Here is a 15,048-nt window from a genome sequence, read left to right as displayed (position 1 = left end):
CCTGGCTCCATCCAGAATGGCTTATGTATCCAACTACCTTTCCCCACAACACCGTGGATATAATTCTTATCAGATAGGATGCTTTTCATGTTTACTTCTCCACTCCCACCCCACCAAGAAGAAAGTTTCCTGAGGATCATGATAGTATTTTAATGCTTGTATTTTCAGAAAAAGTCCATCGTAATATAGATAACTCAAACATTTTTGTTGAAAGAAAAATGAAGTCAGGGAGTGAAGGACGGAGGAAGGAAGGACAGGAAAGAAAGAAAGCATGGAAGAGAGGATGGGAGAGAGGGAGAGAAGAAGAAAGGAAGAAAATAATGGGGAGCTCTTCTTCAAAATTAAGCTGGAAAACAACAAATAATTCTGGAAATCAACTGACTCAAACCTCCACTTTAATGTCCTGCATTTAAAATGCTGTTCAGGGGGCATATTGAACGTTTTCTGCTCAGAAATTTGCTGCCTGGGAATCACATGATGACAAGAATTCATATCTTGAGGCAACAAAATCAAAAGTCCTTAAAAAAAAAAAGCATGTTGTTCTGAAAGTTTGTGGAGCGCACAATATAATTTACATCCAACTATGTTATTCCTGCTTCATAAGCATAACTGACAGTCTTGTGGGATAACAGAAGTATAGTCCTCATCAGTGAGGGTCAAATTTTTCAAATTTAGATTTTCAATACAGAAGTAGCAAAATGTTTACAGTTCTGATTTGTGCCATCTATGTACTTTACAATTCAAGGGACTACTTTGATGATGTATAGCAGAATAGTGTTAGAGAAGGAGTTTACAAAGAAACCTTTAACGACTTCTCTTTGGACCATCTGACTTAGGATCAAATCTCACATAGGCAAAGGTCCTAGAATCAGCTATACAGACAAGATTGTAGAGTTCATAGCAAGTAAGGACACAACCTCTTGCTTACCTCCTGTGCACATCAATCAAGCACAGCTTTCTTGCCAAGCTGGTCACCAGGGTCTGCTGCACAGCAATGTGTACTCCAGACTACCTGCCACTCAGTGCAGACACACCAAACCCTGTTTAGCCTACAAGAGTGGCATCTCTGCTCCTTTCCAGGTAAAGCTGATATCTTCCAAGAAAAGGGGTAAACCATTCATATCACCCCCAAAGGAAGCTTAAGAACTAGCATCGCAATTCACATTACTTACCATTGGACATACGATGGTAATTCCATGAAGGGGTCCTCACATCCAGAGGGTCCAGGCAGGACAATATGCTCTGGGATAACGAAGTGTCAGCACTGCACTGGTCTGTGCTATAACACAAGAAGGAAACTGAGTCTGATTATGCTCAGTCAAAACTTGGTAAAGATGTCTTCCACAGTATTCTCTCTCTAGACTCTTTGCCAAAGAGGTCAATGTTACCAAGTCTTCCTTAGCAGTACCTCAGATGAATTGGGCAAAATGGCTCCCTGTTAGAGAAGGAAATTGGGGTAGGAAATGTAAAGATCCATGAATCACATTCTATACATAAATCAATGCCCAATGTGTTCATAAGATTGGGGTGGCTTGACTTCTAGAAGTTGTTAACAAATGTCCTAAAGCGGTCTCAGAGGCAACTGCCAGGAAGTACAGTGTGATTTCCTCAGGACACAGTAATTGAGTCAATTTACTTGAAAGCTTGGACTATACTCCTTGGTTTCACTAATCATACTGAAGAACTCCAAAAACTATTCCCCTGGAATTCTCCAACTAGTCATCACAACTATGGTTCTAAAGCTCAAGGCAAACCTTAGCAACCCCAAGGATACTACAAAGAGTGCACTGAAAAGGCATCTCTATATAGTGCCTGCAATAAACCTGCTCCTTGCTATTCTGGAGGTAAACTTTACTCAGTCCAAATTAATCAAATGCCAATTTCAGAGTTACCACTGAAAAACAAAAGAATTATCATCCAAGTGGCACTCTGAATTGTCATCATGACAGAATTTACTATTAAATCTTAAATTTTCCTAGTTATATGAGACCTTTTTTTCAAAGAATCCAGGAATAGGACTGCATTTTGTAGATGTATTGAATTACATAGTCAAAAAACCTTGCAGAAATAACCATTGACGATCTAATGAAATCAGTTACAGGAATGGGGGAAAATAAAAAGTGTAAAATCAAAAATTTTTATGTCTCTTTCTAAAGTTACCAATATTACTGGTTTTCACCCTACTTAAGACAACATGAATGTAATCTATAGTTACCCTTCTGCTAAGCCAAGCAAGAATTTTAAGCTATTTAACAGCTCTTGAATTTCTACCATGTTTTAGTTATGAGGGTAATCACTTTTTCACCTATAGGAGTAATATTTTCAATGGCCCTGACCTCAGTAAAAATAAGTCTGGCATCTGGAAAGCACAGTAGTCCTTGATGTCAGGTGTCCGGGCCATATCCACCACAAATGAAATCAGAATCTCTGGTGGTGGCAAGGGGGAGGACTGGACATGGAAATGCTTCAAAAGTTCCCCAGATGATTCTACTGTGCAGCCAGCGTTGTGAATCACTGTGGTGGATGAACAGCACCGTGCTAAACACAGTAATGAAAGTAAGCACATAGTAATCTATTCCTTGCCCTTAAGGAATCTGCCTTGAAGAAGCACTACAACTTATCTTATGCCTATCTACTCATTTCCCCCTTCCCTGAAACTTTACCCACAGGCTGCCACAGGAATGGGCTTAGGCAGCTGTCTGTACCAAAAATCACTGCCTCTGCTAACAACACTGATTAAATGACTGGATATACAGTTCAAGATAAGACAACCAAATCTCTGAAAGTTTGGAATTAAGATCCCAAAAGTCTAATTCAGTCATTTGGGGGTAGTTGAGCTGTAAGAAAACTGAAATGGTAAGGCAGAGAGAAAAGGGAAGAGTACGAAAGTAGATATCCCTGGGAAAGAGTCAGAGGGGTACTGTATGATCCTGAGAACTGGAGAGAGAGAGAGAGAGCTGTCTAGGTTTCTGACAGGTTCCAGTGCATACCCTGCAAGGCCCATTTCTTGGATGCTGTAGGTTTATAATACCTTCTCCTTATTTTAAGCTAGTTGATTGAGTCTCTGCTACTTGCAATAAAAAATGCTCCTTTCTCCTCTTCATATTCTGGGTCCCAATTTGATTCCCACGTGATCTGTGAACCCTCCACATCCTTCTCTTGTCTCATGAAAACAGTAAGAGCAATAAGAGTTCAGATAAATGGGAAACTAAAGGGTTGAGGAGTGGTCTGGGAGGCTTTACAGATCAGTTGGGAACTGAACTGGGACCTAAAAGATGGAGGGGGAAAGAGAGCTCACTCCAGGTGAGGGAAAGAGCAAGCACAAAGTCACAGAAGCAGAAACATATCAAAGGTGAAGCCTACGCTTAAGGAAGAGGAGCACTGGAAAATTAATTTAGCTTGGTGGGGATGAACCTGATTAAAGGTCAGACATACTAATTCAATGGTCTTCTACTCCTTAGTTTCTCCTGAACGTAAAAAATCCTGATGCCCAGTACTTTTAAATAAATGCTTTCTAAATTCTTAAATACATACCATTCTGTCCCACTACTCTAGGGGAAATGCACTAATAATAACAAACAACCAAAAAGTAATAAACAAGAAAAAAGCATTGATAGAAAGGAACAGACAATGCTTGCCAGTTTCTGTTAAAAACAGTTTATTTTTTACACATCAATGGACGCTTATAGCCTATTTTATTCTCTGTATACTTTGGCAAAAGTTGGTTATTTTGAGACTATGTTTTACTTCTATTATCAAAGTAATTCTTTTTTAAACAAAATTTTAAACTTAGTTGCATCTTTACATGCATGACTAGTGTAATGGTCATAGCCTATAACCATTATTGGTGACAGAAAATAGTGTGTTTTAGTATTAACTATAATTAAAAAGCATTTTGGATAATATTGGTTAAATGCTGTGAATTCAACAGTGGTATTTACCATCAACTGGAAATAATTAGAGTAGGGTTCTAAGTATTAAGAGATCCTTTCAATTCAAGCACTTTCTCATCAGTGATGTAGACCTGGAGTCAAGGTGTGAAGCCACAGGCAAGGCTAGCAATCAGCCAATATGCATCAGAGTACCAGCCCCAGCCTGAGCTGTACCAATAGCCCAAGAGTGACTCTCACCAGGTCACTTCCAATGATCTTCTCTACATTCAGTATCTTCCTATTTATACTAAACACGTCCTTAAGTTAAAAATGGCCCAAGCTGGATGGGCTCTTGTAAATTCGTTGATATTTTACTAATGAAACTAAGATAGTTAATTGTTGGGCTTAAGGGGAATGCTGAATTTGCTTTAAAAAATACTTTTTTCTTCCAGCTAATAGCTCCATTGCTTTACTAAAATGACTTTTAAAAATCTTGCATTCTTTTCCCTTAGAATGCAGGCAGGAGCAGCCTGTGCAAAACCTGCGTGCTCCATACGTCAAGCAGTGTTTGTATATATTTCGGCGTATCCAAGCAAGGGCTTTTTAACTTTCCACCCTACGGACGGAGCTGTACTTTCCTGAATGGCAGCCAGGAAAAAACTTGGAGCTTTGGCAGGAAGACTGTGGGAAGCCTGGTGCAACACCAGGCTGAGATCTGGAGCAGAGGCTTTCTACAAAGGCAGAGGAGCGAAACACCTCCCTTTGTTTAGCTCTACATATGAGTACAAATGGAGCCCCCAGATTGCAATCAGGCCCTATTGTATAAACTTGGGGTTTCCATGCCATACAGCATTTTTGGCACCAAGTACCTTATTATTTTTCAGCTGGAAAACCAATTAGCATTCTTTTTATATCTGGGTGTTAGTACTTGGGACTTAGAGAGATTTTTTGGCCACCAGCCCACATGGCTGTAGTCTCTTGGGCAATGCCTGACAAATTAAGATAAAACTGTTACTTCATGTTTTCCTACAAAGAGAAAACAAAAACTGTTTCCTGCTCTTATTAATTGGATGAAGTCAATTTCCACATTTAACAAATAAAAAGGTAGGTATAATCAGGGTGTCAACCCAGGGCTCTTATCTCTCCCCAAGCTGGTTCCTCTGCAGGAATGTGAGAGTATAAGAACTGTCAGGTTCTGACTAAGCGTTCCTTCTCTTGGAAAAAATCCCCATGGTCAACAGAGGCCTCTGTCCAGTGGATAGGCTGCGACCACCACGAGGTCACCCTTTGCCCCCTCTGGCATTTATCCCCCCACAAGTTTGAGCGACGGGATTTACCTGGAGAGAACTATGAGGAGATTCCAGCCCTGTCAAATGAATTAGTCATAACAGTTAAGAGGGTACTGCCCAGTTTGAAAGAAATAAACAGAGCCAAAAATTTCCCTATCTTGAAAGCAGAGCAAAGAAAAGTTCACACTCTAGGAATGCAACTTATGATTAGAGAAAGCCATATCTGGGCTGCTGTCTCAGAATATCTGAGCATGTGGGAGAAGAGGAGGAAAAGAGGTTGAAATTGTTGTGAGAGGTGCCCATCATATAAAATATTCCCTTATGATAAACAAGCCTTGCCATGGCGACACAACCTAATGCCACAAGTCAGAGGAATATGGCTCTCCAGTGAGCAGGCCACATTTGGGAAAACCTCCAGGATGATGCAAAATATTTAGAAGGGAAGTGGTGAAACAAACAGAAGGGAAACACAGCAATCCGACTGCAGTTTGAAGACAAAAATATGTTGGGTGCAAAAATCAGTTTGGGTGTAGTTACAACAGTGTTTTTGTGTTGTTGGTACTAAATGTACATCTCTTTGCTAGAAATGGCCTGAGGGGTCTGCTGCTTCCCTTAAAGACTTTCTTTGTAAACAGTGGGTGGTGGCATCCTAAAAAAAAATGCACTTGAAAGACTTCTTTAAAGAATTTGCACAGAACATTTTCTTTGCAACAAATTCTGTTCTGGAGCTATATTACTTAACAAGGGGGCTGTGTTCTGAGTCATATGGAAATTAATTATCTTATTGCTAAATTTGTTATCAACAGCATAAAATGATCATCTGTAATAATCTAAGGGAGGAACTAGAAAATGTCCAATTTTGCACAGGTAAAGAAGCATTAGAATTGAGGTTCTAGACACCAGACGTCACACATTGCCCTACATACCAGGTGACCATACATTCCAATTTGTCAAGACAGTCTCAGCTTACTCCAATTATCCAGGTTTAGTTACTAATAGTGCCCCTTTCACTCACAAAAGTGGTTTGGATAACAAATAATTTAGTGACCCTACTCCTGCAGAGACCAAGAGTCTTCTCTCTATCCTCCAGGGATACCAGTGTGATGCTTTATCAATCTCAGAACATACAAGCACTTATAAAAAAGGGAGGGGAAGGGAGAGTTGCTGCCATTTTGCAAAGAGTAATCCTCAACAGTTTGGCTTCACCTAAAAGAAGCATAGAAGGACCATGTGCAAAATCAATTTAGGGGAAGTGAGAGAAAATGTCCATCCATAGAAACCCCCTAAGGAAGCCTTCAGGAGTACCTGAGGGCTTCTTACTAGACTATATACCAAAGTCTAAACAAGTGTTTCTTTGTCAACTCCTAGAAGGCAGGCAGTCATTTCAAAAGCAGACATGCATACTGCCTCTTTTTCTGCCTTGCAGTCTAGAATGTATCACTTAGATATTCCAAATCAGAAAGTGTTCAGCCATTTTTATATTGCCACCAGCTACACTGCTGGGCTGCAGCTATTTGGATCAGAATGGAAATGCTTTGATCTCTTTTACATCTAAGTTTAACTGTGGCTTGGGCCCAAAAGGTGGACTAATACTGGCAACTTCCCCTTTACACTTTTATCTGAAGATAAAAGGAACACTTGGAAGCTTAAACAGAAGGTGTAGTTCTGTAGGCCCAAGGGCCACCACATCAAACAAACGAAACTATAGAAGCTTATGCTGAATATTAGCTCTGTTTCATCAGCTATATTCACTCCCTCATTCACTGGCAGGCAGTAGGATCATTTCCTTCCATTGTAAACATATAAAGATAATATAACGTTAAAGAACTTAGAAAAGAAAGAACATTTCCATCACAGTGATTTTCATTTTCACAGAAAAATTTAAAAAATTGAAAACCATGTTTCTTAAGTTATAAATGTATTATACTGGCCTTAGATTCAGGAGTCCAAGGTCCTTGTGCATTCTCCGCAAATATCTGGGTGACCGGAGATGCTGGAGCAGTCATTCTCCTAACCTCCTTGTGTCTCAAGGTTCTGGGCTTTAGTCAGGAATTTATAGCTTGATAAACTCAGTTAGAATGGAACACAGGCCCCTATGGGAAGCCAGCTTGGAGCTCCAGAGAGGAATCATGGCTTCCCAATGACTTTTGCACTACGCAAATTATTCATTTGAGGACTAAATAAGAGCAATTCAAGAGCTCAGGGGGTTTAATGACCTATTTGATCTTATAGTCGGAGCTGTAGTCCATTCAAGCATAGGTCAAGGTACACTGGAGTTCTAAAAGTGAGGAGGTGGTCTCTTTATAGGGACACATATCTGAGTGCACAGAGGCAGTTTAGCTGGATGCAAATCAGATAGGCTCTGAGCAAAGGTATTGGGCACATAATTGCCAAAGCAGTGCTCTCGCTAAGAACAAAAATCACCATATTGGAAGGAGAGATTTCTGACTTTTCCTTGCCAATATCTAAGGAGACAAGTGAGTTTCTTGAAGGGCCCTTAGGACACACAGGACCCAACTAAGAGAGTATGACATGGCTTAAACATACCAACTTGGCCAACTGCCCCACTATAATGATTTGACAAATGGAGATAAAACAACCAGGCTAGTGATGGAAAGAGTTGATGGAAGGTAATATGGCAGGAATTTATGGATTAAAAGGTACAAATACAGATAATTAAAATAATACTGGGAGTCACTTTTTGTGGGTCATCAGGTGGCATCACAGTACTCATTTGTTTGCTGAAAAAATATTTATTAATTTTAATCTTTTGAATGAAATTACCTTTTTGTTTTCTTACACTGTTGGCTTAAAAGTTGGGGGAGTAGTACCACCCTATTTGAGTTTTCAGTGGTAAAGTGTTCCCGGGTTTCTGGATAAGGGGATGTGACTCAAGCATGAGAAATGTGAAAATCCCATCAACATTTCCTGGCCATCTCGGAAATCAGGATTCCACGTAAAACTTGAGAGTTGCATTAGATCATATCTAAAACCCCTTCCAGCAATGCAATTTTGTATAACAAGGATCTAAACTTTCTTAAAGAATTTCTTTTTATGCCCATTTCAACACCCTCCAGAAAAGGAAAATTGGTAGCAAACCCAGAGGTCAAGAGAAAATGTAAGTACAAAGAGGCCCAAACCACATTAGTGACAGACATGTGATTCTCAAACCCTCCTTGAAGCAGCTGTCTATCATGTGAAAAGAGTTTGAGCCACTAGGCCTGATCTTCCTTGAATACTTGTCTCTTTGATTTAAAAAACATTTTTTTTCAGTTAAACAAGAAACACATGAATATATTCTCACAGTAGAAGAATCAATCCATACAAAAGCATATAGAACAAAAAAATAAACACAAAGTATTTGTACATTTATGGGTCATATACATTTACATATGATTCTATTATGCTATGGCAACTTCTTTTTACCTGGGTCTTAAAGAATTTTCTATTTTAATATGTACAGATCTTATTCTTTCTCTATAACAATGGAATGTTCTGTAATTTTATTACTGTCTCCTTTGTTGGTGATATTCTGTTTGTTTCTACTATTTGCTATTATAAAAGAGAATATTCTTGTAAACGTGTTTTACTGTGAGTGAGTATTTCTGTGGGACAGATTCCTAGAAGTAGACCGCAAAGTCAAAGATTAGGGTTACTTTAAGGTTTGGTAAATATTATCTAATTTTTACATGCTGAGCTTCACATGTATACCATATGCATTTCTCTTGTAAATGGTCCTTTGTATCCTTTGTCTATCTTCTATTTGGTTCTTTGTGTTTTAAATATTCATATGTAGGCACCTTTTATATATTGCAAATCTTTTATACCTGTTGCAAATATTTCTGCTAGTCTGTAGCTTATCATTTAACTTCTTTTTTATTGTTGTCCCATAGAAGATTTTTGTTTTTATGAGGTCAACATTATAAATAATTTCTTATATGACATATGAATTTTGTGTATTACTTAGGAAAGCTTTCCCAGTTCCCAGAGTTATGAAATTTTTTCTATATTCTCTTCAAATACTTTTATAATTTGTTCTTAACATTTATTCTCATTAGTCTCTCCAAAAGGTATCTTTGCTTATGATATGAACTATGAGTTTAATTTTTTCCCCAAAAGGAGAGCCAATTGTCATAATGTGATTAATTGAGAAGCTTTGAACACTTACACTTTTACTAATTAGAGATGACATCTTTACTATAAACTATACTCTTGGGTTTCCATTCTATTTTTTTCTACCATTGTGTTTGTTTATTCCTATGCCAAAATGCACTGTTTAAATTGCCTAATATTATGTTCTTCTTATGAGTAGTAGTTCAAATCCCATGATTCTCTTTTTTAAAAATGTAACTTGCTAAGCATTGCTGTTCTTTCTTTCATACGTGCTTGAGAACCAGCTCATCAACATCTTCACAATGTTGAGTTTTCCCACTGAGAAATATGGAATAACATTTTATTTATGTAGATTTTTAAACACCGTTTTCATAAAAATCTTGCACATTTCCTATTTATTTCTAAGTATAAAATGGATTTTGTTGCTATTATGAATGAGATCCCTTTTATCATTACGTTTTCTAATTGAGTATTGCTAATATTAAGAAAGTTATTGATTTTTGTATATTGACTTTTATATCTGATCACCTTACTATACTCTTAAAGTACTCTCTTAAAATTCTAACAGTTTTTCTTATCATCCTCCAATTTTCTTGGTAGAAAACTTTACATATTTCTCAAATTAGTTGTTGGGAGTTAGTAAAACTTGAAACACATGTTTTTTAAGATCAACCAATCAAAGTAATCCTTTGAGAGTGTTATAGACTGAATGTCTGTGCTCACCCTCCACAATTCATATGTCGAAGCTTTAACAACCAATGTGATGGTATTTGAAGATGGGGTGTTAAGAGTGTAATTAGGGTTAAATAAGGTCATGAGGGTGGGGCCCTCATAATAGGATTAGTGGTCTTATAAGAATAGGAAGAGAGCGAGAGAGACCTCTTCCCAGTGCATGTACCAAGGAAAGGACATATGAGGACACAGCAAGAAGGTGGCCATCTACAAGCCAGGAAGACTGCTCTCACAGAACCCAATCATGCTGGCACCCTGATCTCAGACTTCCAGCCTTCAGAACTGTGAGAAAATAAACCACTGTTGTTTAAGCCACTGAGTCTATAGTATTTTTTTCATGACAGCCCAAGCTAAGACAGTGAGTTTATGTCATGTTAGGCATACTGGGAGTATTACTGGGACCCCAGTAAGAAAGCATGTAACACTTATTTGTTAAACTTACAGATTTAATACTTTGAAATTATGGTTTGCTTGCTTATTTGGGATTTTTTGGTACAGATCAAATAATACATTCTTTTCCTAGTAGGCTTATCCTACTCTTCCCCAACATACACAAAAAGATTTTCAAATTTAATAGCTGTTTTCAATTTCTAATGCTTGTAAATAGGTCACCATTAAAACTTACAATCAAGAATGTATAATTTGTGCTCACTTCAGCAGCACATATACTAAAATTGGAATGATACAGAGAAGATTAGCATGGCCCCTGTGCAAGGATGACACGCAAATTCGTGAAGCGTTCCATATTTTTATGAATGGATAAAGAAGATGTGGCACATATATACAATGGAATATTACTCAGCCATAAAAAGAAAGGAAACTGAGTTATTTGTAGTGAGGTGGATGGACCTAGAGTCTGTCATACAGAGTGAAGTAAGTCAGAAAGAGAAAAACAAATACCGTATGCTTACACATATATATGGAATCTAAAAAAAAAGGTTCTGAAGAACCTAGGGGCAGGACAGGAATAAAGACACAGATGTAGAGAATGGACTTGAGGACACGGGGAGTGGGAAGGGTAAGCTGGGACGAAGTGAGAGAGTGGTATGGACATATATACACTACCAATTGTAAAATAGATAGCTAGTGGGAAGCAGCCACATAGCACGGGGAGATCAGCTCAGTGCTTTGTGACCACCTAGAGGGGTGGGATAGGGAGGGTGGGAGGGAGACACAAGAGGGAGGAGATATGGAGATATATGTATATGTATAGCTGATTCCCTTTGTTATAAAGCAGAAACTAACACACCATTGTAAAGCAATTATACTCCAATAAAGATGTTTAAAAAAAATGTATAATTTATAAAGGGAAGGCCCCCCCCTAAAACTGAATAAATAAGGACAAGAGGAAACTATTTTCAGTTTCACTGCCACACAGTCCATTTCTATTCTTAGCCAGCCTGGGTATGGCTCTTCCAAAGAAGGTTTGCTTCCCTGACATATGGAAACACAGCAGCAGATTTCCTCTGAGTAGCCCAGCCCTTAAGTTTGCAATGCCACATTTCCTGTGGAAGGAATTCTTGAGGCTAAAATCCTTGCTAACTTCCCTTTCCAAAACTGATAGCTTCATATAGGGACATGCTTTCTCTGTAGGTCCAAAAGGACATAGAAAAATTACAATAACTTTTGCGTGATCGTGTCTCTCCATTTGCTTTCTTACAAACTAATGGCTCATTTCCTTCACTCAGTTTATATATAATGGATCCATATTGGTTTATAGATACAGATAGGAGAGAATTACGGATAATGTGTCACACTCTATCTTTATTTATCTGTTCGTGATAGATAAGTCTGCTCCCTTAACCATCCCTGACTGACTGATTGTGGCTCCTAGAGCACTATTTTGAGGAGAGGTCAGAGGCTGCCTCTGGCCATGATCAATGATTAATGTCTGTCATGAGCATGGGAGGAAAAGAGGTGGGATGCCTGCCAAGCATTTCCCATCTTTGAATATAATTGGCTTTTTGTTTCTGAGCTTGGAAGTTTTATTAATTTGTAGCTATCATATGCATAAAAGGAAAAATATTGGTTTTTTAACTTGGATCAACAAAGAGGCCTAAAACAGGTAAGTGCCTTTAAGACTAGGAAGCTTTAATGCTAAACATTGAGTATATTAATGTATATCCTAAGTAAAGCCTAAGCCAAAATACTACATTTTAAAAATATGCTACTACATAGTAGTGATTTTCCTCGTTATCATTAATAGTAGTAGCATGGTAGTATTACTAATAATTCCAACTTTAAAAATCCAACTTGGCATTATTTTGGGTGGCATATAAAATTATCAATAAAGTATGAAACAGATATTTTCATATAAAAGTAGAATACTTTATTTTCACAACTCAGACATGCCACGAGGCTGAGTTGAGGAAATAATATGACTGCTGTTGGTTTTTACCAAAGATAAGTATTATGCTTTGTGAAATTGAGTTAATAGTACAACCCAAAAGTTAGACTTTGCAAAATACGTGAGAAACATTAAAAAAAAATAGTGATGTGCAGCTCTAGGCATTGGAAGTTCAGAAGTCTGCCCTTCAGAGTGGGATTATCAGCAAAGTCTGGTAGTGATTGAGTTTGTAAAACAACAAAAAAAAAATGGAGTGTTCAGCTGTGGTTTGGGATATTATATCATAAGAACTCAAATCACTATTTTTCCATATCCATATATTTATAATATTTTATGTTTCTTACAAGCAAGGAATTGTTCCTACTAACAACGCACTACTGTGATTCAACTTGCCTATTACATTAGAAATATTGGATAAACAGAGAGAGCAGGGGAACTTCACTTGGAAAATTAGCTAACAATCATCATACCAATCCATTTCCACAAACTATTACAACACATCCACATCTTAAGACATTCCCCCAGAAGTTCACACTGAAACTTGGGCTACAAAACAAATGTTTATATTGATACTGTGTTTTAATCAATTTTCCAGTTTTTTAAACTATGTCAAATAGCCACCTGAAAATATATTTCCGTGAAATTTATGGTACTTCCTTCTAGTGATAATACGCCCATCATTCTTTCCCATGAAATACTTATCAACATGACCTTTTTCAACAAACTTGGGTAAAAACTGAGTTTTTAAACTATGTGACTTGCTTACCATCAACCAACAACTTTTTGAGGTACACACCTCTAAGGATCTAACCCATTGACCCTAAAAGAGATTTCTGCTCAGATTAACAAATGGATAAAAAAATTATGATAAATAATTTTTCCACAATCTAATCAAACAACACTTATAAAAGATTGAAAGTCTTGTCATATCCCATTAGAATTATTATACACTTAGTCATATCTACTTTTTAAAGTATGTCCCTGAAGTGTACCAATATTCAAAAACATTAAAAAATGTGTTGAAGTTCATACAGTGATACAAGATCATGAATATACAATTTTGCTATTTATTATTGGAGACAGTGTCTTTAGAGTGACTAGAAAACCAGTGCTTCTTTTACCTCATGTTGCACTTGATCAGTAACACATTTAACAAAACCATATTATAGGACTTAAGGACTTTAGAGTTAAAGAAATTCCTCGTTTCCATTCTGCTACAATTTTTATTTTTAAAATTACCAACCCAAAACAATCTGCTGCAAAAGATATCGTATGTGTAGGCAACCTACAACAGTTCTACATTTATACATGAGACCGTGAAAACCAGACAGAAATATATCTGAGCAGCTCTTCATCACTGCAGTGGAGCATACTAGTTAAGTTTACAGCATTTCCCTTCAAGTCCTAGCCTTAAATCACAGCTCAACAACTTTCTAGCTATGTGACCAGTACAAGTTACTTAAACATCTCTGTTCTGAGTTCCCTCATGTAAAATGAAGGTACTAATAGTACCAACTCAGAAGTTGGTGTGATAATTAAATGAATAAATATATGTAATGCACTTAAAATAGTTTCAAGCGCATAATACGTGTCATTTAAGAACTGGAAAAAAATATGATGGCTGAAGTTTTGGGGGATAGGCAGCTGTGTTTAAGAGCATGAATTAACAATAAAGCAATGGGATCTATTTTTTAAAGCTGGAAAAGATATACCTGGGATGTAGCGTTGACAATTCCCAGTCTTTTGATTTACCTGTTCTTTGTGAGTAATGTTTTGCATGATGTGTCAGACTTTGACACAGATTTCAGTGCCTCTTCATTTATCACAGGATTGATCTCATGAGAGTTTGCTAAGGGGCCTAGGCTAGATGACAAATGGACTGCTATCAAAGATTTTTTTTACTGCTATAATGGTTTCTCAAATAAGGTATAATATGTATGGGCTTTACAGTTTTTTTTATCAGATAAATAGTTTCTTTTTATGCATAATGTATTCTCTAATTATCCTCGGGTAATACATTGAGTCTGACAGAAAGCTAGGCATTCACTTTGCAAAAACTTTAAAGAATTGAGATGATTATGTATGTCAGCTGTTTTAACTGACATCATTTATGAAAGATTAGCTAGTATTACTTTATTAACAACTGCATAAAGAATGAAGCTGTGAGGCAAAATAACCCACCTTAAAAGCCAAGTATCAACACTATTAGATCCATACATGGTCATAGCCTACAGTATAAGATTTAAAGTTGAAAGAGACCTTAGAATCCATATAATCTAACCTTGTAGATTTTACGTTTGAATAATCTGAAATTCCCAGGACTTGCATACATTACCTAAGGGAATCAGTTATGAAGTTACAGAATTCCAACCGGAAACCAGGCCCCTAAACTCTTGGTTCAGTATTTTTTATTTTAATCTATTCCAAACCACCTGCTTGTTGCAAGGATCAACATTTTTCCTCTGAATTAACACTGCTTTGTGATTAAATTGAATGTTTCATTTTATAGGTGGTAGGTGAAAAACACTAGGTCACCTTCGATTAAATGCTAAATATCTTTCTTGGCTCATTGCCTCTATGTATTTTTCAAATGATTTATTGTACAGTGATTATCTGTGATTTGTGTCAACCATGATGCAAAGTGAAAAGGGGCTCCAGCTGCAAAATTAGTGACACCGTTAATAATAATGTTAAA

At 37.2% G+C, this 15,048-nt stretch overlaps 1 long non-coding RNA gene and 1 other non-coding gene across 3 annotated transcripts in view; one reads left to right on the top strand and one right to left on the bottom strand.

Moving 5' to 3' along the window:
* Nucleotides 1-1,170: 1,170 nt before the first annotated feature.
* Nucleotides 1,171-15,048, bottom strand: part of LOC130708558 (uncharacterized) — a 282,747-nt gene continuing 268,869 nt past the window's right edge. For both annotated transcript variants that reach the window (XR_009008781.1, XR_009008782.1), the window contains exon 3: nucleotides 1,171-1,279. This is a non-coding gene — a long non-coding RNA (uncharacterized LOC130708558). The remainder of the gene's footprint in view (nucleotides 1,280-15,048) is intronic.
* On the top strand, nucleotides 10,651-10,757 carry LOC114235642 (U6 spliceosomal RNA). The gene has a single exon (XR_003621766.1). It is a non-coding gene; the product is annotated as a U6 spliceosomal RNA (small nuclear RNA).

This window comes from Balaenoptera acutorostrata, chromosome 7, assembly GCF_949987535.1.
Source record: "Balaenoptera acutorostrata chromosome 7, mBalAcu1.1, whole genome shotgun sequence".
Lineage (NCBI taxonomy): Eukaryota > Metazoa > Chordata > Mammalia > Artiodactyla > Balaenopteridae > Balaenoptera > Balaenoptera acutorostrata.
The sequence above is the reverse complement of the archived record's forward strand: the minus strand, read 5'-3'. Positions and strand labels throughout refer to the sequence as shown.